The following is a 22,905-nucleotide window of genomic DNA, read 5'->3' as shown; positions in this document are numbered from 1 at the left end:
CAAAATTTGGAATTAATCAGTGATATACATATACTTTTAATGATAGAGAAGCCTAAAAGAGGAGCAATATCTCAAGTATGTTCCAAGAGATATGCTAAAGCAAATAACAAATATCTTCCTGATTATAATAAGAAGGAGGACAACTCTTTCTTGATGTATTATGATGCTAACAATTTGTATGGGTGGGCTATGTCTCAATCCTTACCTTATGGAAAACTTAAATGGGTTAAAGAAAAACATTATGAAAAAGTTTTACTTGACATGGTAATCTCCTCTCAAAAAGAATTGGATGAAGCTGAAGTTGGATATTATTTTGAGGTTGATTTAAAATATCCAGAAGAACTTCAGAACAAACATAAAGACCTACCCTTTGCCTCCGATAAAGAAAGTCCAAGAAAAGAATAGTTAAGTGATTACCAACAGTCATTTAATATAAAAGGTAAATCTTCAGAAAAACTACTGACTACATTAAATGATAAAGAAAGTTATGTTTTACATTTAAGGAACTTGAGACAATATTTATCTTCTGGGATGAGAGTGAGGAAAATTCATAGGATTTTGAAATTTAAACAAAGTCCATGGTGAGAGACATATATTGATTTTAATACAAAAAAAGAGAAAATACATAGAAACAGATTTTGAGAAGAGCTTTTATAAATTCATGAATAATGCTGTAAGTAGGGTAAGAATACTGATTCTGGCTCACTTTTCCCCATGTAAATGAATGGGGGATTTTCAGCAATGAAATTTTTCTTTTTTTTTCCCGAAAAAATAAATCCCCTTTTTAGCCCAAGGTATATTTATTTGTCTCCCCTTTTAACCTGGGGACACTTTTTTTTTCAAATAACCCATGCAATAAGATAAAGATTTGTTAAAGGTGATTCGAAAGATATATCTGAAACGTCTAAGCCTCGGGACACTCTTTATCAAATAACCGATGCATATTGTTTAGCTCACTCATTGAACCTATAAAGATTTGTTCATTCTCAAATTCCTTCAATAGTTTAATTTTCTTTGCACAATAATCCCCATCTAAAATATTGAAAAACAAAACATTTGAATCTTTATATTTTTTAAGATACCCCTTTTGTGCCATTACGAAATGATAAACTTCTCTTAATGATCTCATCTGGCCACCGCCTGGGTTGCAAATCATTTTTGTGCATAAACCACGCCATAAAAAACTTTTGTTTCAAATGTTTTCAGTTCGTGCCATGAAAATGAGGAAGTGTTTTTTTGACACGGTCGTGCTGTGAAAATGAGGAAGTGTTTTTGGACAGTCATGCTGTGAAAAAATAGGAACTATTCTGTGAGACAAGGCCTCGTGTTTATATTTTATCTCAGAACACGAACAGGTTTTTAAACATGAGTTTAATCAAAACCATTTAAGGGCATTTTTTGTATGTTTTAAAAATGATTCATACAATTTGAGAATATATCGCCCAGTTATTTTCCAAGCTGTCTCGCTCAAAGCGTCATTTCCTGTGGCCACACCCAATTATTAAGCAATCTCCTCATCATTGCCTTATAAGTGATTCGCCAGACAAAGTTTCTGCCAGACGGGATTTTCATTTTTACAACTGAGACATGAGCGATCTTTCTTCTGCGAACAAAACAGCTCAATACAAAGTTGATAAGCCTGTGTATAGGTTCCTCTTTGAACGATGAAGCAATTGATTATAAATTAAATCTTGATAATTCTGATATATTTTTTTTTTCTTGGCAGGTCCTTGGAAGAAGAGCAGTTTACATATCACGACGAGGTGCATGAAATTAATGCTCTTATTGAAGAGGTCAATCATCTTAGAAGAGAATTGAAAAACATTTTTAATGACTGACACGACGTCTTATCACGGCCTCTGATCTTTTTGCCATCTTGTACCAATGGTAAAAAAAAACTAAGACATGGACTCACTCTCTTCCGATGAAGATAACAGCTCACTACAAAGTTGGTAAGTTTGTGTATGGTTTCCTCTTTGAACAATGAAGCAATTGATTATAAATTAAATCGTGATAATGCGAAAATATATATTTTTTCTTGGCAGGTCCTTGGAAGAAGTGGAGTTTACATATCACGATGAGGTGCATCAAATGAATGCTCTTATTGAAGAGGTCAATGATTTTAGAAGAGTATTGAAAAACATTTATAATGAATGGTACGAAGTCTTATCACAGCCTCTGATCTCGAATGAATTAAACCAATGGTGAGACACGTGTGTGTGTGTGTGTGTGTGTGTGTGTGTGTGTGTGTGTGTGTGTGTGTGTGTGTGTGTGTGTGTGTGTGTGTGTGTCTCTTTCCCTGTCTGTTTGTCTCTCTCTATCTCTCCCTGTCTGTCTCTTTGTATCTCTCTCTGTCTGTCTTTCTACCTACCTCTCTCTGTCTGTCTCTCCATCTATACCCTTGACTCATTATTTTTTTTTTTTTCAGGTCGATCACACAACATAAGCTGTTGAAGCAATCTGGTACAACACATGATTTTCTGGAGTTAAATGTTCTGAATTATTATTTAGTTATTTGTTTATTTATACTTTAATTAATATCACTCTCTCTTTGGAATGTCGCCTTATGTTGGTTGCATCATTAGTTTGGACGCGGTTTTACCAGTACACTGGAATTCATTTTATTGGCCTTGGAAGGATGACAGGCTGAGTCGGCCTCCTGGTTTGTTAATTCAGTTGTCAACGAGGCTTGAACTTAGAACCAACACCAGGCTTACTCATATTACCATGTAATTATCTTTATAAAACCTAATTATTATCCACTTTTTGTTTCAAAACAGAATATGGTGTTTGAGTTTCGAAATCACAAGACATCTGAAGAAGATTGCTGGGAAAGATTATACATTCTCGCAAATGAATATTTAATATTTTCAATTTTGATTAATTATATTTGTTTTTGATTTTGAGTTTCCTTGATTTTGAGTTTCCTTGACAATTACTTGATTTTGAGTTTCCAAAAAAGAATCAAGACATGAAGGAGAGGGAGGAAGGGGGGTGAGGAGGGGGGGTAGGTGCGCTCCCCCAACGACCCATCACCACCTCATCCCACCCCTCCCCTCCCCATGTGTGTGTGTGTGTGTGGGGAAGGGTGGGGGTGGGATGAGGGAGGTGGTGGGTCAAAGGTGGGGGCGCACAGAGGGTGGGGCTTGTGTGGGTGGGGTTTATGTGGGCGGGGCTTGCGTGGGCGGGGCTTGTGTGGGCGGGGCTTGTGTGGGCGGGGCGTGTGTGGGCGGGGCTTGTGGGAGGGCGTTTATGTGGGTGGGGCTTGTGTGGGCGGGGCTTCGGTGGGGTTTATGTGGGTGGGCTTCGGTGGGGTTTGTGTGGGCAGGGTTTATGTGGGTGGAGCTTGTGTGGGAGGGGCTTGTGTGGGAGGGGCTTGTGTGAGTGGGTTTATGTGGGCGGGGCTTCGATGGGGCTTATGTGGGAGGGGTGAATGTGGATGAGGCTTATGTGGATGAGGTTTGTGTGGATAAATGGATGGGTGGAGAGATGGTTGGATGGGTGGATGAGTGGAGCTTGTGTGGATGGGTAGATAATTTTTTTAATTAAATAAACATGTTGTGTGTGGGGAACTAATTAACTAATCACTAATTATGTGAATATGATGAATATGGGTGGAGCTTGTGTGGGGTTTGTGTGTGTGGAGCTTGTGTGGAGCTTGTGTGGGGTTTGTGTGTGGTGGGGTTTGTGTGGGTGGGTTTTGTGTGGGCCGAGTCAAAAAGGGGCGGAGTCAAAAAATTTCAATTTATCTTTGTCTTTTGTAATTCCTGTGAATAAAATGAACCTAAAATCTCTTCCCCATCCAAATCATATATCTTATAAGTCCAAGGAACCGTATCTATTACATCAACAATTTTAAAAAGTTCTTTCGTCCATCGTTTAGTTTTACCCTTTTCAAAATGAGATTTCCACCTATATATTCTTACGATATCACCAACTTTGAACTTAGATTTTCTGACATTAATCTTTTTTTCATATTTTAATTTTCTAAATGTTTCTGATGGTTTCATATTTGTTGACGTGCGAACCGTGTCATTATACTTATCCACAATATCCTGAATAAAAGAGGACCATTGTTGTGAACCGAGTTGTGTGAATTTTTTATATAATCTCTCTTTTAAGGTACGATTAAAACGTTCAACAACAACTGCTTTCCCTTCATCAAAGGTACTGTATAATGTAATACTGTTATTTTTTAGAAAATTCAGAAATGTCTTGTTATAAAACTCTCTACCCTCATCAGTCCACAATTTTTTAGGTTTTCTCTTACTTTTATTAAATATCTGTTGAAACGCTAACATAAGAGTATTACCTGTTTTGTTTTTTAATGGTACAACCCATGCGTATCTACTCCTCAAATCAATAACGGTTAAAGCATACTTGTACCCCTTATCATTATTGAGTTCAATCAAATCAGCAGACCAGACATAATCTACTTCCTTGGAATAAACTTTCCTTCTCTGAAACTTTGTGAATATCGGTTGATGTAATTCATCAGCTAATTGCTCTTCAGTCTTAATGACATCATTAGAGCCTATAAGTTTTTTGAATTTCCAAGTACAAGTTTCAATTGAGCACTGATCATCTTCTTCACAATGAACCGATCAACTTTTTCTCTCAAGGTTGGATTTTGTATCAGAGACAAATTATACAACATTTCTCTATCGGCTTCATGCTTTTCTTCCAACGTTGTGGTATTCCCATAATCAATATCGTGTCTCATGCACACTTCATCAACTCTATTGATGGGTTTACTCCATGATTTAGGATTGTCTGCCTCATCTAATCTTTTATCCAAGTTTGTGCCTGGACCACAGAAAGAATACCCTGGAAGATGTAATTCCCCTGGTATTCCAGTAGTTGTAAATTTACTTCCTGATAAAAACTTTTTTATATCTCCTCCTCGCTTGTGTTTGAAGATAAATTGATTTTTTTTGAACCACACACCGAACATATACCTTTTTGTATAACCCTGTTATTTTTACTTTTAATATATAAAATATATTTAGTATGTTTTATTTTTACATTTGAGACAATAACTCATTTATTTATGTGAATAAATCCTGCAGAGTGCAAAAACCTTTTTAGTTTCCAACATGCACATTTGAATCTTAATTTTTAAAACATAAAGAATCCTTAGAAATGCCTTCTCTCTCCTCCATTTATTTAAGAAAAAAAATAAAAATGAAAAACTTGAATCAAAATGAATGTCTTGTCGATGTCAATATTCTTGTCGAAAGTATTGCAAATAGACTTGTCAATTCTTTGTTTTCCTCCTCGGTGGGTTGAGTTATTTTCTGTAATACCACCAATCTTTTTTTAATCTCACTGGTTTCCATATTTTGATATTTATTTTGTCTCGCTCTTTCCTCCCTCTCCTTCTCTCTCTCCTCCCTCTCCTTCTCTCACTTCTCCCTCTCCTCCTTCTCTCTCTTCTCTTTTTCCTCCTCTTTTTTCTCCCTTTCCTCCTTCTCTCTCTTTTCCTTTTCCTCCTTCTCTTTCTTCTCCCTCTCCTCCTTATCTCTCTTCTCCTTTTCCTCCTCTTCCCTCTCTTCTTCAACTCCTTCCTCATCACTTATTATCCTTGAATCGCTTACACCCCATAGAATATCATACATATATTCATCAGGATTTCTTGTTATTCCTGTATCCAAAATAATTTTTTTTACAACAGGAAACCAATAAAAATTTTTGAATTTCTAAAAGAGCCTTACCTTTTCTTAACTTTATAATTTTTTCATTATTTAACATTCTAATTAAATCTAAAGTTGTCGGTTTATCAACATCAGCATAATGCCAATCTTTTATTGAAAATACCTCATTCTTATGTTGTAGAACATATTTATTAAAATACCGAATACCCTTTTCTTGAAGGTATGCTTGGACACAGAAATGATAATTTTCTTGAAGCCTTCTTGCTGTCATTTATGAATTAGAAATATATGTTAGAATAATATTATGGCATGAAACACCTCCCCATCTTCCCATAGTTAAATCATTTTGTATTTCCTTACTTATTATATATAATCCTGTTTTTTCTGTTTTCATGATATAAACAAGGTCAAAACCATTATTATATTTACCCTTATTAAATTATTTTATTTGTTGTTTACTAATCGTGGCCCCACAAAACTCATTCTCAATACCAAGTGGATAATATTCTTCCTTACGAGACTGATTTAATTGTTCCAGGTCTTCGAGGTTAATTTTAAATGACCAATTATACCCTAAATCATTCATATCATACCCCCATTGTTCTATTCTCATACAAACGATATGCCCTTCTTTATAAAAATTTATTTTAATTCGAACTGTGAATTCTGTATGACCTGGAGATAATATCAACACTTCTGTATCTTTGGAATACACGGCCGTTTTATTAAAAGATATATATTGTGATAAATCGCTTAATCTCACCAAGTCATTCGCGTCAGTCAGGCTTGGATAATTTTTTTAATTTATAAGCATTTTTCATGTTAATATTTTTGGTTATATTATATTTATGTCGTTCAGCCTGTGCCTTTGTGTAATAATTTGATAAATCAATATCCAGTTCTTGAGATACACCAAAGATAGAACCATCTTTACCAACATAAGTCATTTATATTAGAGTAAAAATAATATCATAATTTTTTTTTATTTTTGTTGAGTTGAAATAACACATTTTGACATAATTGACCACAACACTTGGAATTTAATTCTTGGACTTGAAATGTTTGATAAACACCATTCTGTAGGAATTTTATGACTTCAACAGGTGGTGGAAGACCAAAACTATCAAAATAATATTGTCTTGACTATTAAAAATGCAAACCCAATGAGAACCGTTCCCATTATTATCTTCTAAGTTCATAATAATATTCTTTGTATGTTTCGGCACATTTGTTAATTCATATCTCATACAAATAACGACATGATGAATTTTTAATTTCTTACAATATTTGACGAGTTGTAAATTTGATGTTGTATTCTTTCCAAATTCTTTAAACCACTCATCAATGCTCATTTATTTATTAGAAAGATATAATCCATAACCTCTTTTCGTTAATTTTACACCTGCTTGTGCTATAGAAGAAAGCATATCTCCAACTAACAATCTCGCTTTATCAGGTAGACCTTCAAGTTTTTCAGCAAAATCTACAATTACACCACATCCACTAATTTGTTTCTCCAACTCTTTGTTATGTCTTTCCAATTCTTTTTGGGCCTGGAGTTGAGCCTTCCTTTCGTTGGCAGTTTTCACCGCTGTTGAAATACCACCCGTCAATGCTCCAACCGCACTTAAACCAGAAAATAAAGGAATTAGAAATGGGAGAAATCCCCCACTCGTCTCTCTTATTGAATATTTTTTCAACATTGGTTTTGTCATTTTAATTTTAAGTGAGCCAGTGTCATTCAAGATTTTAACCTGTTCTCTTGTGAGCCAAACACCAATTCTTACTGCTCCTTTTCTCTGAATTGTATTCACGTTAATCGTACAAGGCTTTAGATTTTGAACACAAGATGATAGTTTATGAAGATTGATTTGATTAACATATACCCCAGTTGGGACTTTGCCACTCATTTATTTAACACAAAAATTATGTGAGACTAATCATCACACCATTATCTGTATTAATCTGTAATTCTGTTTCTTCCAAAAGCAAACAATATGTATCAACTTCTTCACTCTCTCCTCTTTCAATGTATAGGGAAGTATCCACTCGATTAGACTTTATAGTTTCCTTTTGAGCGACCAGGTCAAATGCATAGATTGTATACAAACTTTTAAATGCTGTCATATCCAAAATAGGTTCTTTATTTCCATTACTTTCACACACCTTTTGGTAAGACTTGTATGCTTCAGCAAAATCATTTTTTTCCCAATTAATTTCCAATCTATCTCGTGGATAAAATGTTCCATCTAGAGAAACGCGAAGTTGTTTCACCTTAGCATTATCACTCAATGCATCATTCTTATCAGTCGCAGTATCACCATCTGGCTTTTTCAAAATGATCCACAGATATCGTGGCTTTCCTTCCAGAACACCCAAATTCCACGTGTAAGTGGTTTGGTTGAGTTTATCGTGTTGACATCTTCTTTTGAGGTATGATACACTGAGTGGTTTCTTTGAGTTAAGTCTTCTATTCAACATCTCTTCTGTTTTAAGATTAGGAGTATATTCACTGATATACCAACTCATTTCCTCAATTACAAATTTATTCTGTTCACCAAAAGCATTACCAACACCAAAAAGCAATCGATTTTCATTATCATTCCTTTGTAGTTGAAATCTAATTTTAAGACCATACAGAACTTTATCATGATCACAAAATCCAAATATACCTTTAAGAGGAACTGCCACAGTAAAACTATTTTCTGCTTTTGTATCATCATTATACGCTCCTTTCCTTTGAGTATATCCAGGGTCTGTGTTTGTTCCCGTTGACATATCAGGAATAAAACCTTTGACAGACCACTTTCCCATTCTATCACTGAATGTATAGAGTGTAAATTTCATCATTTTAGATGCAGCAGAGACATAATCAACTGCTTCAACTTCTTGTGTTCCAATATACAAACGCACACTATCAAACATTTTCCAGAAGAAATCATTTACAAGTGTAGCGTTTGTGTTAGTTGCAGCCTTAGTGAATTTAAATTTACACAAGAAACTTTCGGATAGATTCAAATAGTTTTGTTGATTATTTATTTCAAAACTTTTTGTACCATACGTATTCCAGTCTGTTCCAGTTATTGCATTTACCTTGAAGTAATCTTCTTTTTTAGTGGAGTTTGAGATAATAATAGTATCATCCAAATCATAGATACTATCAATTGCTTCCATACTTGTATTTATTTAGGAAAAAAAGATGTTAAAACTTTTGAAACCCTGATCCAAGTATTCGAATTTTTTTCTGTCATTCTTGGGGGGACAACTGAGTATTGCCTTTCTTAATTTCTTTTATTGCTTGTAATTTATGAGATTCCTTCTGGGCATCTTTTATGCTCTTTACAGCACCTGCTACATTTCACACAGCAGAAGCAGTTGAACCAATTAGATCTTTATGTTTAAGAATAGTTGAACCAATACCCATGAGAGTATCAATTATCCCATCTCCTCTAAATTGATGTCCAACACCCCTTTGTCTCTTAGGGTTATAGTATCCTCTACCAAGATACATACCTTCACCCTTGTAGTATGGGGAAAGGAACATCCCATCCCCTGTAATTATTTTATATTTTCCCAACTCGTGTTTCCTCACAATAAATATCGTATTTATTTATTGGAAAACTTCACGTAGTTGAATTCTGATGGATATAACTTCTCCATTAAAATAAATCATACGATTATCTTGGTTGGTTATCCTAAAATTTACTCTGTGTATGGTTTTTCCTGACACAGGGAGATAAACCAAATTTTTGGCTTCCATATTGAATTTATAACCAATTGGGGTTGAGTATGCGCTGAATGAAAATATTGTATTTGTTTTTTTTTCCATCATTATAAGCAGCATCAATCAAATCACAGTGAATTAACACCGAATTTATTCCTGAGGATATTGGAATGACATTATCACTGTAAAACATCCCATTAGTTTCAATCTTTTTTGAGGAGAAACCCAATTACTCTCTAAATGAATTATCAATTGTGAAATCAACCTTGTAGTTATTTTTAACTTTAATCGTTGATTTTGAAATATGTTTTTGAATGTCTATAACAATATTTTTTGGTTCATCACCCTGTTCTTTCACAAGACGAGCAATTTCGGAAGATATTTGAGAAATCTCATATGCTCCGGGTGAGACCGTTATCGTTTTGTATCCACTTCAGGGATTATAACTAAACTTGTCATTTTTATCAGTTATATTAAATAAGGTATTATAAGTTTCCATGGACAATAAAGATGCCTCATATTCTTTTGTTGGGTCAAGTTGTAGTGGGTATGGGAATGAAGATGTGTGCTCGCTTGTTGTGAAATTAAAACTCAGGATTATGCTTCTCATCTTATTTAATATGAGATAAAATGTCTTTATATTGAGATTTATTAATTATTTTCATGTTCATCAACTGGTCTGAAATGGCTGATGTTTCATTAAAACAATTGTTATTTCCAGCCTTTTACTACCTAACAACAATAACAGTCTATTAACTAATTGCGATGGGTTATTTGGAAGAAAACTAATACCTGAACCAAGGATACTTAAAGCCTGAATAATGTGTTTCTCCTTCTCATTTTTCCTACTTTTACTAGAAATACTAACCCTATAATTTAGAGTGTTCAGCAGATCAATATATACTCTATCATCATTATTTTTCATATCCAATGGTTTATCAATATACTTTGATTCATCCCTCACAGTTGAACCTTGTCTTCCATCTTTTGTGAGAAGAAACATTAATCTCAGAGTTAGTTTAACAGGGGGTTGAGCAGAACCTAAGAACCTTAATTCATCATTAAATATTAATACCTTTTCTTGAACAAGATGAAATATTGCTGGTTGTTCTGTTGGAATGAGTCCTGCTTTGGTTTTTGAATCCGCTGAATATTCATTGTTTTGAAGAGCATTCAGAATATAATCAGGGGGTCGATTAATCTCTTCCAGTTGTTGAAATAAACCTTCATCATCATATACCTTTAATACTCCTAAATGCTCTAATTCTTCCTCCGTCATTTGATCAAAATCTTTTCACATTTGAAGTTTTTCAGGAGTATATTCTTCTGTGGGAACTGTGGAAACTTATTTCATTTTTTCTTGGGAAGTTTTTAAAAGTGGTTTAAAAAATTTCTCTTGTTTTCTTTCAAATGCTTCTTCGCCCGTGAGTTTCTGTCTGCGTTTCTTCTTTATGTCTTCCTGCTGTTTTACAACTTTTGAAACCAACTCTTGATGTTCTTTAAATCTTCTTGCTCTTTCTTTTGCATCCATTTATTTATTGTAAAATATCATTGAATGAATTGTAAAGATCAACAGGGAAATTTTCCTTTTCTTCATCATTCAAGTAGATGTGTTCAAATAAATCCTTTTCTTTAAATATTTCATCAAATTCTTTATTAACATTAATGCGAGTTGTAATTTCTTCTTCACTAATACTTGCATCTCTGCTTTTCATACGTTTGCGTTGAGTTTCTTCATCAACATCAAAACCGAATGATAAAATCTTCACTCCGCTCAGATGTTTAATAATTGTCTAGTTCCTTCTGGATTAGTTTCTAATATCCCAAGACCACCAGATTTTAGTTTCCTTAACTCACTCTTACAATATGAATATTTTGTTGTACCAAGAGAAACCTACTCAAATATTTGACCTTCATTCCTCAATCGCATATGTTCCTCCACTGAAATATAGTGATAATCTTCACCTTTTACTTCTCCAGGTCTTATTGCTCTAGTTGTTGTTAGTAGGGTGAATATACTGGTTCTAGCTCACTTTTCCCCATGTAAATGAATGGGGGATTTTCAGCGATTCCCTTTTTTTTTCCCCTAAAAATAAACCCCCTTTTTATCCGTTTTTCCCTGCTGTGCAGGGGTTTGGCTTTTTGTGAGGCAATGTTTTATGGTCGGATGCCCTTCCTGGACGCCTCTTACAACACAGGGATATGGTACACCTATTCTAACCGGGGCATACACCGGGACCAGTATACTGGTACTCATTTCGCCGACCTCGGAAGGATGACAGGCTGAGTCAACCCCCTGGTGTTAATTCAGCAGCTGAGCGGGATTCGAACTCGGGACACTGGGATCCCAAGCCGCCACCCTAACCACTAAGCCAACACCAGGCTTTGTATATATATATATAACCAGGCTATCCCAAGGTATATTTATTTGTCTCCCCTTTAACCTGGAGGTTGATCAGCTCACTCATTGAACCTATAACGATTTGTTCATTCTCAAATTCCTTCAATAGTTTAATTTTCTTTGCACAATAATCCCCATCTAAAATATTGACAAACAAAACATTTGAATCTTTATATTTTTTAAGATACCCCTTTTGTGCCATTACGAAATGATAAACTTCTCTTAATGATCTCATCTGACCACCGCCCGAGTTGCAAATCATTTTTGTGTATAAACCACGCCATAAAAAAGTTTTGTTTCAAATGTTTTCAGTTCATGCCGTGAAAATGAGGAAGTGTTTTTTGACACGGTCGTGCTGTGTGGTTTTAGACAGTCATGCTGTGAAAAAATAGGAACTATTCTGTGAGACAAGGTCTCGTGTTTATATTTTATCTCAGAACACGAACTGAAAACATTTGAATCAAAACCATTTTAAGTATGTTTTGTAAATGATTCATACAATCGCCCAGTTATTTTCCAAGCTGTCATTTCCTGTGGCCGCACCCAATGTTTAGGGAATTTCCTCATTGTAGCCTTATAAGTGATTCACCAGACAAAGTTTCTGCCAGACGGGATTTTCATTTTTACAACTGAGACATGGATGATCTCTCTTCCGATGAAGGCAAAAGCTTACTACAGAGTTGGTAAGTTTGTTTGGTTTTCTCTTTGAACGATGAAGCAAATGATTATTAATTAAATCATGATAATTCTGATATATATATATATATATATATATATATATATATATATATATATATATATATATATATATATATATATATATATATATATTTTTCCTGACAGGGCATTGGAAGAAATTGAGTTTACGTATCACGACGTGGTTCATGAAATTAATACTCTTATTGAAGAGATCAATGATTTTAGAAGAGAATTGAAAGACATTTTCAATGAGTGGCACGAAGTCTTATCACGTCCTATCATCTCGAAGGAATTAAACCAATGGTGAGACACGTGTGTGTGTGTGTGTGTGTCTCTCTCTCTGTCTGTCTTCCTACCTACCTCTCTCTGCTCTTATTGAAGAGATCAATGATTTATAATGACTGGTCTCTGATCTCGAATGAATTAAACCAATGGTGAGACACGTGTGTCTATGTGTGTGTGTGTGTGTGCGTGTGTGCGTGTGTGCGTGTGTGCGTGTGTGCGTGTGTGCGTGTGTGCGTGTGTGCGTGTGTGTGTGTGTGTGTGTGTGTGTGTGTGTGTGTGTGTGTGTGTGTGTGTGTGTGTGTGTGTGTGTGTGTGTGTGTTGCTTTCCCTGTCTGTCTGTCTCTTCATCTATACCCTTGACTTATTTATTTTTTTTTTTCAGCACTGTCGCACAACATCAGCTGTTGAAGCAATCTTGTACAACACATGATTTTCTGGAGGTAAATATTTCTGAATTATTATTAATATCACTCTCTCTTTAGAATGTCGTCTAATGTTGGTTGCATTATTAGTTTGAACGCGGTTTTGTCAGTACACTGGAATTAATTTTATTGACCTTGAAAGGATGACAGGCTGAGTCGGCCTCCTGGTGTGTTAATTCAGTGGTCAACGAGGCTTACTCATATTACCATGTAATTATTATCCACTTTTTGTTTCAAAACAGAATATGGTGTCTGAGTTTCGAAATCACAAGACATCTGGAGAAGATTGCTGGGAAAGATTATACATTCTCGCAAATGAATATTTAATATTTTCAATATTAATAAATTATATTTGTTTTGTATACAATTACTTGATTCTGAATTACAAGAAGAGGATCAAAACATGAAGGGAGGGTAGGTGCGCCCCCAATGACCCATCACCCCTCATCCCATCCCTCCCCTCCCCATGTGTGTGTGGGGAAGGGTGGGGGTGGGATGAGGGAGGTGGTGGGTCAAAGGTGGGGGCGCACAGGGGGATGAGGGGGTGGGGCTTGTGTGGGAGGGGCTTGTGTGGGCGGGGCTTCGGTGGGGCTTGTGTGGGCGGGGTGTGGGTGGGGCTTGTGTGGGTGGGGCTTGTGTGGGAGGGGTTTATGTGGGCGGGGCTTCGGTGGGGCTTGTGTGGGCGGGGTGTGTGTGGGCGGGGTTTATGTGGGTGGGGCTTGTGTGGGAGGGGTTTATGTGGGTGGGGCTTATGTGGGCGGGGTTTCGGTGGGTCTTGTGTGGTCGGGACGTGTGTGCGGGGTTTATGTGGGTGGAGCTTGTGTGGGAGGGGTTTATGTGGACAGGGTTTATGTGTGTGGAGTTTTTGTGTGGAGCTTGTGTAGACAGGACTTATGTGGGAGGGGTTGATGTGGGCAGGGTTTATGTGGGCAGGGGCGAATGTGGATGAGGTTTGTGTGGATCAATGGATGGGTGGAGAGATGGGTGGATGGGTGGATGAGTGGAGCTTGTGTGGATGGGTGGATAATTTTTTAATTAAATAAACATGTTGTGTGTGGGGGAACTAATTAACTAATCACTAATTATGTGAATATGGGTGGAGCTTGTGTGTGTGTGGAGCTTGTGTGGAGCTTGTGTGGAGCTTGTGTGGAGCTTGTGTGGAGCTTGTGTGGGGTTTGTGTGGGAGGGGTTTATGTGGGTGGGGCTTGTGTGGGTGGAGTCAAAAAGGGGCGGAGTCAAAAAATTTCAATTTATTGGAGCTTGTGTGGTGTTTGTGTGTGGTGGGTTTGTGTGGGGCTTGTGTGGGCGGGGTTTGTGTGGGTGGGGCTTGTGTGTGTGGAGTCAAAAAGGGGCGGAGTCAAAAAATTTCAATTTATCTTTGTCTTTTGTAATTCCTGTGAATAAAATGAACCTAAAATCTCTTCCCCTTCCAAATCATATATTTTATAAGTCCAAGGAACTGTATCTATTACATCAACAATTTTTAAAAGTTCTTTCGTCCATCGTTCAGTAAAACCCTTTTCAAAATGAGATTTCCACCTATATATTCTTACGATATCACCAACTTTGAACTTAGGTTTTCTGACATTAATCTCTTTTTCATATTTTAATTTTGTAAATGTTTCTGATGGCTTCATATTCGTTGACGTGTGAATCGTGTCATTATACTTATCCACAATATCCTGAATAAAAGATAACCATTGTTGTGAACCGAGTTGTGTGAATTTTTTATATAGTCTCTCTTTTAAGGTACGATTAAAACGTTCAACAACAACTGCCTTCCCTTCATTAAAGGTACTGTATAATGTAATACTGTTATTTTTTAGAAAATTCATAAATGTCTTGTTATAAAACTCTCTACCCTCATCAGTCCACAATTTTTTAGGTTTTCTCTTACTTTTATTAAATATCTGTTGAAAAGCTAACATAAGAGTATTACCTGTTTTGTTTTTTAAAGGGACAACCCACGCATATCTACTCCTCAAATCAATAACGGTTAAAGCATACTTGTACCCCTTATCATTATTGAGTTCAATCAAATCAGCAGACCAGATATAATCAACTTCCTTGGAATAAACTTTCCTTCTCTGAAACTTTGTGAATATTGGTTTATGTAATTCATCAGCTAATTGCTCTTCAGTCTTAATGGCATCATTAGAGCCTATGAGTTTTTTGAATTACCAAGTCCAAGTTTCAATTTAGCACTAATCATCTTCTTCACGATGAACCTATCAACTTTTTCTCTCAAGGTTGGATTTTGTATCAGAGACAAATTATACAACATTTCTCTATCGGCTTCATGCTTTTCTTCCAACGTTGTGGTATTCCGATAATCAATATCGTGTCTCATGCACACTTCATCAACTCTATTGATTGGTTTACTCCAGGATTTAGGATTGTCTGCCTCATCTAATCTTTTATCCAAGTTTGTGCCTGGACCACAGAAAGAATACCCTGGAAGATGTAATTCCCCTGGTATTCCAGTAGTTGTAAATTTACTTCCTGATAAAAACTTTTGTATATCTCCTCCGAGTTTGTGTTTGGAGATAAATTGATTTCTTTTTGAACCACACACCGAACATATACCTTTTTGGATAACCCTGTTATTTTTACTTTTAATATATGAAATATTTTTAGTATTAGTTTTCTTTTTACATTTGAGACAATAACTCATTTATTTATGTGAAAAAGTCCTGCAGAGTGCAAAAACCTTTTAGTTTCCAACATGCACATTTGAATCTTAATTTTTAAAACATAAAGAATCCTAAGAAATGCCTTCACTCTCTCCTCCATTTATTTAAGAAAAAACTTGAATTAAAATGAATAGCTTGACGATGTCAATAGTCTTGAAGAAAATATTGCAAATAGACTTGTCAATTCTTTGTTTTCCTCCTCGGTGGGTTGAGTTATTTTCTGTAATACCGCCAATCTTTTTTGAATCTCACTGGTTTCCATATTTTGATATTTATTTTGTCTCGCTCTTTCCTCCCTCTCCTCCCTCTCTCTCTTCTCTTTTTCCTCCTTCTCTTTCTTCTCCCTCTCCTCCTTCTCTCTCTTCTCTTTTTCCTCCTTCTCTTTCTTCTCCTTTTCCTCCTTCTCTTTCTTCTCCCTCTCCTCATTCTCCTTTTCCTCCTCTTCCCTCTCTTCTTCAACTCCTTCCTCATCCCTTACTATCCTTGAATCGTTTACACCCCATAGAATATTATACATATATTCATCAGGATTTCTTGTTATTCCTGCATCGAAAATAATTTTTTACAACAGGAAACCAATAAAATTTCTTTTGAATTTCTAAAAGAGCCTTACCTTTTCTTAACTTTATAATTTTTTCATTATTTAACATTCTAATTAAATCTAAAGTTGTCGGTTTATCAACATCAGCATAATGCCAATCTTTTATTGAAAATACCTCATTCTTATGTTGTAGAACATATTTATTAAAATACCGAATACCCTTTTCTTGAAGGTATGCTTGGACACAGAAATGATAATTTTCTTGAAGCCTTCTTGCTGTCATTTATGTATTAGAAATATATGTTAGAATAATATTATGGCACGAAACACCTCCCCATCTTCCCATAGTTAAATCATTTTGTATTTCCTTACTTATTATATATAATCCTGTTTTTTCTGTTTTCATGAGATAAACAAGGGCAAAACCATTATTATATTTACCCTTATTAAATTCTTTTATTTGTTGTTTACTAATCGTGGACCCACAAAACTCATTCTCGATACCAAGTGGATAATATTCTTCCTTACGAGACTGATTTAATTGTTCCAGGTCTTCGAGGTTAATTTTAAATGACCAATTATACCCTAAATCATTCATATCATACCCCCATTGTTCTATTCTCATACAAACGATACGCCCTTCTTTATAAAAATTTATTTTAATTCGAACTGTGAATTCTGTATGACCTGGAGATAATATCAACACTTCTGTATCTTTGGAATACACAGCCGTTTTATTTAAGTATATATATTGTGATAAATCGCTTAATCTCACCAAGTCATTCGCGTCAGTTGGGCTTGGATAATTTTTTAATTTATAAGCATTTTTCATGTTAATATTTTTGTTTATATTATATTTATGTCGTTCAGCCTGTGCCTTTGTATAATAATTTGATAAATCAATATCCAGTTCTTGAGATACACCAAAGATAGAACCATCTTTACCAACATAAGTCATTTATATTAGATTAAAAATAATATCATAAAATTTTTTATTTTTGTTGAGTTGAAATAACACATATAGACATAATTGACCACAACACTTGGAATTTAATTCTTGGACTTGAAATGTTTGATAAACACCATTCTGTAAGAATTTTATGACTTCAACAGGTGGTGGAAGACCAAAACTATCAAAATAATATTTGTCTTGATTATTAAAAATACAAACCCAATGAGAACCGTTCCCATTATTATCTTCTAAGTTCATAATAATATTCTTTGTATGTTTCGGCACATTTGTTAATTCATCTCTCATACAAATAACCACATTTTGAATATTTAATTTCTTACAATATTTGGCAAGTTGTAAATTTGATGTTGTATTCTTTCCAAATTCTTTCAACCACTCATCAATGCTCATTTATTTATTAGAAAGATATAATCCATTACCTCTTTTCGTTAATTTTACACCTGCTTGTGCAATAGAAGAAAGCATATCTCCAACTAACAATCTCGCTTTATCAGGCAGACCTTCAAGTTTTTCAGCAAAATCTACAATTACGCCACTTCCACTAATTTGTTTCTCCAACTCTTTGTTATGTCTTTCCAATTCTTTTTGAGCCTGGAGTTGAGCCTTCCTTTCGTTGGCAGTTTTCACCGCTGTTGAAATACCACCCGTCAATGCTCCAACCGCACTTAAACCAGCAAATAAAGGAATTAGAAATGGGAGAAATCCTCCACTCGTCTCTCTTATTGAATATTTTTTCAACATTGGTTTTGTCATTTTAATTTTAAGTGAGCCAGTGTCATTCAAGATTTTAACCTGTTCTCTTGTGAGCAAAACATCATTTCTTACTGCTCCTTTTCTCTGAATTGTATTAACATTAATCGTACAAGGCTTTTGATTTTGAACACAAGATGATAGTTTATGAAGATTGATTTGATTAACATATACCCCAGTTGGTACTTTGCCACTCATTTATTTAACAAAAAATTATGTGAGACTAATCATCACACCATTATCTGTATTAATCTGCAATTCTGTTTCTTCCAAAAGCAAACAATATGTATCAACTTCTTCACTCTCTCCTCTTTCAATGTATAGGGAAGTATCCACTCGATTAGACTTTATAGTTTCCTTTTGCGCGCTCAGGTCAAACGCATAGATTGTATACAAACTTTTAAATGCTGTCATATCCAAAATAGGTTCTTTATTTCCATTACTTTCACACACCTTTTGGTAAGACTTGTATGCTTCAGCAAAATCATTTTTTCCCAATTAATTTCCAATCTATCTCGTGGATAAAATGTTCCATCTAGAGAAACGCGAAGTTGTTTCACCTTAGCATTATCACTCAATGCATTATTCTTATCAGTCGCAGTATCACCATCTGGCTTTTTAAAAATGATCCACAGATATCGTGGCTTTCCTTCCAGAACACCCAAATTCCACGTGTAAGTAGTTTGATTGAGTTTAACGTGTTGACATCTTCTTTTGAGGTATGATACACTGAGTGGTTTCTTTGAGTTAAGTCTTCGATTCAACATCTCTTCTGTTTTAAGATTAGGAGTATATTCACTGATATACCAACTCATCTCCTCAATTACAAATTTATTCTGATCACCAAAAGCATTACCAACACCAAAAAGCAATCTATTTTCATTATCATTCCTTTGTAGTTGAAATCTAATTTTAAGACCATACAGAACTTTATCATGATCACAAAATCCAAATATACCTTTAAGAGGAACCGCCACAGTAAAACTATTTTCTGCTTTTGTATCATCATTATACGCTCCTTTCCTTTGAATATATCCAGGGTCTGTGTTTGTTCCCATTGACATATCAGGAATAAAACCTTCGACAGACCCCTTTCCCATTCTATCACTGAATGTATAGAGTGTAAATTTTATCATTTCAGATACAGCAGAGACATAATCAACCGCTTCAACTTCTTGTGTTCCAATATACAAACGCACACTATCAAACATTTTCCAGAAGAAATCATTTACAAGTGTAGCGTTTGTGTTATTCCCAGCTTTAGTGAATTTAAATTTACACAACAAGAAACTTTCGGAGAGATTCAAATAGGTTTGTTGATTATTTATTTCAAAACTTTTTGTACCATTCGTATTCCAGTCTGTTCCAGTTATTGCATTTACCTTGAAGTAATCTTCTTTTTTAGTGGAGTTTGAGATAATAATAGTATCATCCAAATCATAGATACTATCAATTGCTTCCATACTTGTATTTATTTAGGAAAAAAGATGTTAAAACTTTTGAAACCCTGATCCAAGTATTTGAATTATTTTCTGTCGTTCTTGGGGGACAACTGAGTTTTGCCTTTCTTAATTTCTTTTATTGCTTGTAATTTATGAGATTCCTTCTGAGCATCTTTTATACTCTTTACAGCACCTGCTACATTTCCCACAGCAGAAGCAGTTGAACCAATTAGATCTTTATGTTTAAGAATAGTTGAACCAATACCCATGAGAGTATCAATTATCCCATCTCCTCTAAATTGATGTCCAACACCCCTTTGTCTCTTAGGTTTATAGTATCCTCTACCAAGATACATACCTTCACCCTTGTAGTATGGGGAAAGGAACATCCCATCCCCTGTAATTATTTTATATTTTCCCAACTCGTGTTTCCTCACAATAACCATCGTATTTATTTGTTGGAAAACTTCACGTAGGTGAATTCTGATGGATATAACTTCTCCATTAAAAGAAATCACACGATTATCTTGGTCGGTTATCCTAAAATTTACTCTGTGTATGGTTTTTCCTGACACAGGTAGATAAACCAAATTTTTGGGTTCCATATTGAATTTATAACCAATTGGGGTTGAGTATGCACTGAATGAAAATATTGTATTTGTTTTTTTCCATCATTATAAGCACCATCAATCAAATCACAGTGAATTAACACCGAATTTATTCCTGAGGATATTTGAATGACATTATCACTGTAAAACGTCCCATTAGTTTCAATCTTTTTGAGGAGAAACCCAATAACTCTCTAAATGAATTATCAATTGTGAAATCAACCTTGTAGTTATTTTTAACTTTAATCGTTGATTTTGAAGTATGTTTTTGAATGTTTATAACAATATTTTTTGGTTCATCACCCTGATCTTTCATAAGACGAGCAATTTCGGAAGATATTTGAGAAATCTCATATGCTCCGGGTTAGACTGTTATCGTTTTGTATCCACTTCCGGGATTATAACTAAACTTGTCATTTTTATCAGTTATATTAAATAAGGTATTATAAGTTTCCATGGACAATAAAGATGCCTCATATTCTTTTGTTGTGTCAAGTTGTAGTGGGTATGGGAATGAAGATGTGTGGTCGCTTGTTGTGAAATTGAAACTAAGGATTGTGCTTCTCATCTTATTTAATATGAGATAAAATGTCTTTATATTGATATTTATTAATTATTTTCATGTTCATCAACTGGTCTAAAATGGCTGATGCTTCATTAAAACAATTGTTATTTCCAGCCTTCTGACTGCCGAACAACAATAACAGTCTATTAACTAATTGCGATGGGTCATTTGGAAGAAAACTAACACCTGAACCAAGGATACTTAAAGCCTGAATAATGTGTTTCTCCTTCTCATTCTTCCTACTTTTACCAGAAAGAATAACCTTATAATTTAGAGTGTTCAGCAAATCAATATATACTCTATCATCATTATTTTCCATATCCAATGGTTTATCAATATACTTTGATTCATCCTTCACAGTTGAACCTTGTCTTCCATCTTTTGTGAGAAGAAACATTAATCTCGGAGTTAGTTTAACAGGGGGTTGAGCAGAACTTAAGAACCTTAATTCATCATTAAATATCAATACCTTTTCTTGAACAAGATGAAATATTGCTGGTTGTTCTGTTGGAATGAGTCCTGCTTTGGTTTTTGAATCCACTGAATATTCATTGTTTTGAACAGCATTCACAATATAATCAGGGGGTTGATTAATCTCTTCCAGTTGTTGAAATAAACCTTCATCATGTTCTAATTCTCCAATATGCTCTAATTCTTCCTCCGTCATTTGACTGAAATCTTTCAACATTTGGAGCTTTCTGGGAGTATATTCTACTGTGGGAACTGTGGAAACATCTTTCATTTTTTTCTTGGGAAGTTTTTAAAAGTGGTTTAAAAAATTTCTCTTGTTTTCTTTCAAATGCTTCTTCGCCCGTTAGTTTCTGTCTGCGTTTCTTCTTTATGTCTTCCTGTTGTTTTACAACTTTTGAAACCAACTCTTGATGTTCCTTAAATCTTCTTGCTCTTTCTTTTACATCCATTTATTTATTGTAAAATATCATTTAATGAATTGTAAAGATCAACAGGGAAATTTTCCTTTTCTTCATCATTCAAGTAGATGTGTTCAAATAAATCCTTTTCTTTAAATATTTCATCAAATTCTTTATTAACATTAATGCGAGTTGTAATTTCTTCTTCACTAATACTTGCATCTCTGCTTTTCATACGTTTGCGTTGAGTTTCTTCATCAACATCAAAACCGAATGATAAAATCTTCACTCCACTCAGATGTTTAATAATTTGTCTCGTTCCTTCTGGATTAGTTTCTAATATCCCAACACCACCAGATTTTAGTTTCCTTAACTCACTCTTACAATGTGAATATTTTGTTGTACCAAGAGAAACCTCCTCAAACATTTGACCTTCATTCCTCAATCGCATATGTTCCTCCACTGAAATATAGTGATAATCTTCACCTTTTACTTCTCCAGGTCTTATTGCTCTAGTTGTTGTTGATACAATGCGTATCACGGGGTGTTTTTTAAGTAAATTTACAATATTCTCATTTGTACTACACAAGAACCTTGATTTATGAAAGTTTTTCCAGAAGCAGATTTACCCACAAGATTTATAATAATAGTTGTCATTTATATATGTAATTGTTTATAAAACAAAAAATATATCCCTTAACATCTCATCTTGTTTCACAACAATATATTTATATTTTTCAGTCGTGTGCTTCATATAATCCTCAAATTTCTTTTTACTACATAATGTAGAACAATTATCTCTCCAAAAATTATTGATATCTATTGAATTTAACTTGAATAAAATAAAAGTATTAGCATTGTTTCTGATGGAACGACGAGGAAGTTGAAAGTACGATTGACTAAGATAAATACAATTACAAGAAGAATGTCTCCCTCTTGTGTAGTAGCTGTCCATTACCGTTTGGTTTCTCTCATTAACACAATCATCAAAGATAACGAGGTTCTTTTTTGATTTATCCAAATCTTGGGGAGACGGTATATCATCCGTATTGTCACTAAGAATACAAGTTATAGGATTTGATTTCTTTTTACATCTCTGTGTATCACAAAATAGTTGAATTATATCTTCAATGTTATAATCATTTAGGTTTTTTGACGTTTAAATAAACCGATTATATCTTCTTTTTGAAGACCAGCATTAAAACCTTGTGAGAGTAGTTGATACTCTGGTTGAAAACTCGACTTTGTGAAAATTATTAAATTGTCATAATCTAAAAAG

The 22,905-nt window shown here is 34.7% G+C and overlaps 1 long non-coding RNA gene across 1 annotated transcript; it reads left to right on the top strand.

Annotated features, from left to right (window-relative positions):
* Nucleotides 1–1,704: 1,704 nt before the first annotated feature.
* LOC147035245 (uncharacterized) lies at nucleotides 1,705–2,987 on the top strand. Its single transcript, XR_015061665.1, has 4 exons — nucleotides 1,705–1,952; nucleotides 2,046–2,204; nucleotides 2,429–2,463; nucleotides 2,781–2,987. It is a non-coding gene; the product is annotated as an uncharacterized LOC147035245 (long non-coding RNA).
* The last annotated feature ends 19,918 nt before the right edge of the window (nucleotides 2,988–22,905 follow it).

This window comes from Eptatretus burgeri, chromosome 1, assembly GCF_056783735.1.
Source record: "Eptatretus burgeri isolate ZD-2024b chromosome 1, Ebu_testis_v1, whole genome shotgun sequence".
In the NCBI taxonomy this organism is placed as follows: domain Eukaryota; kingdom Metazoa; phylum Chordata; class Myxini; order Myxiniformes; family Myxinidae; genus Eptatretus; species Eptatretus burgeri.
Note: the sequence above shows the minus strand (reverse complement) of the source record. Positions and strands in the feature narration are given on the sequence as shown.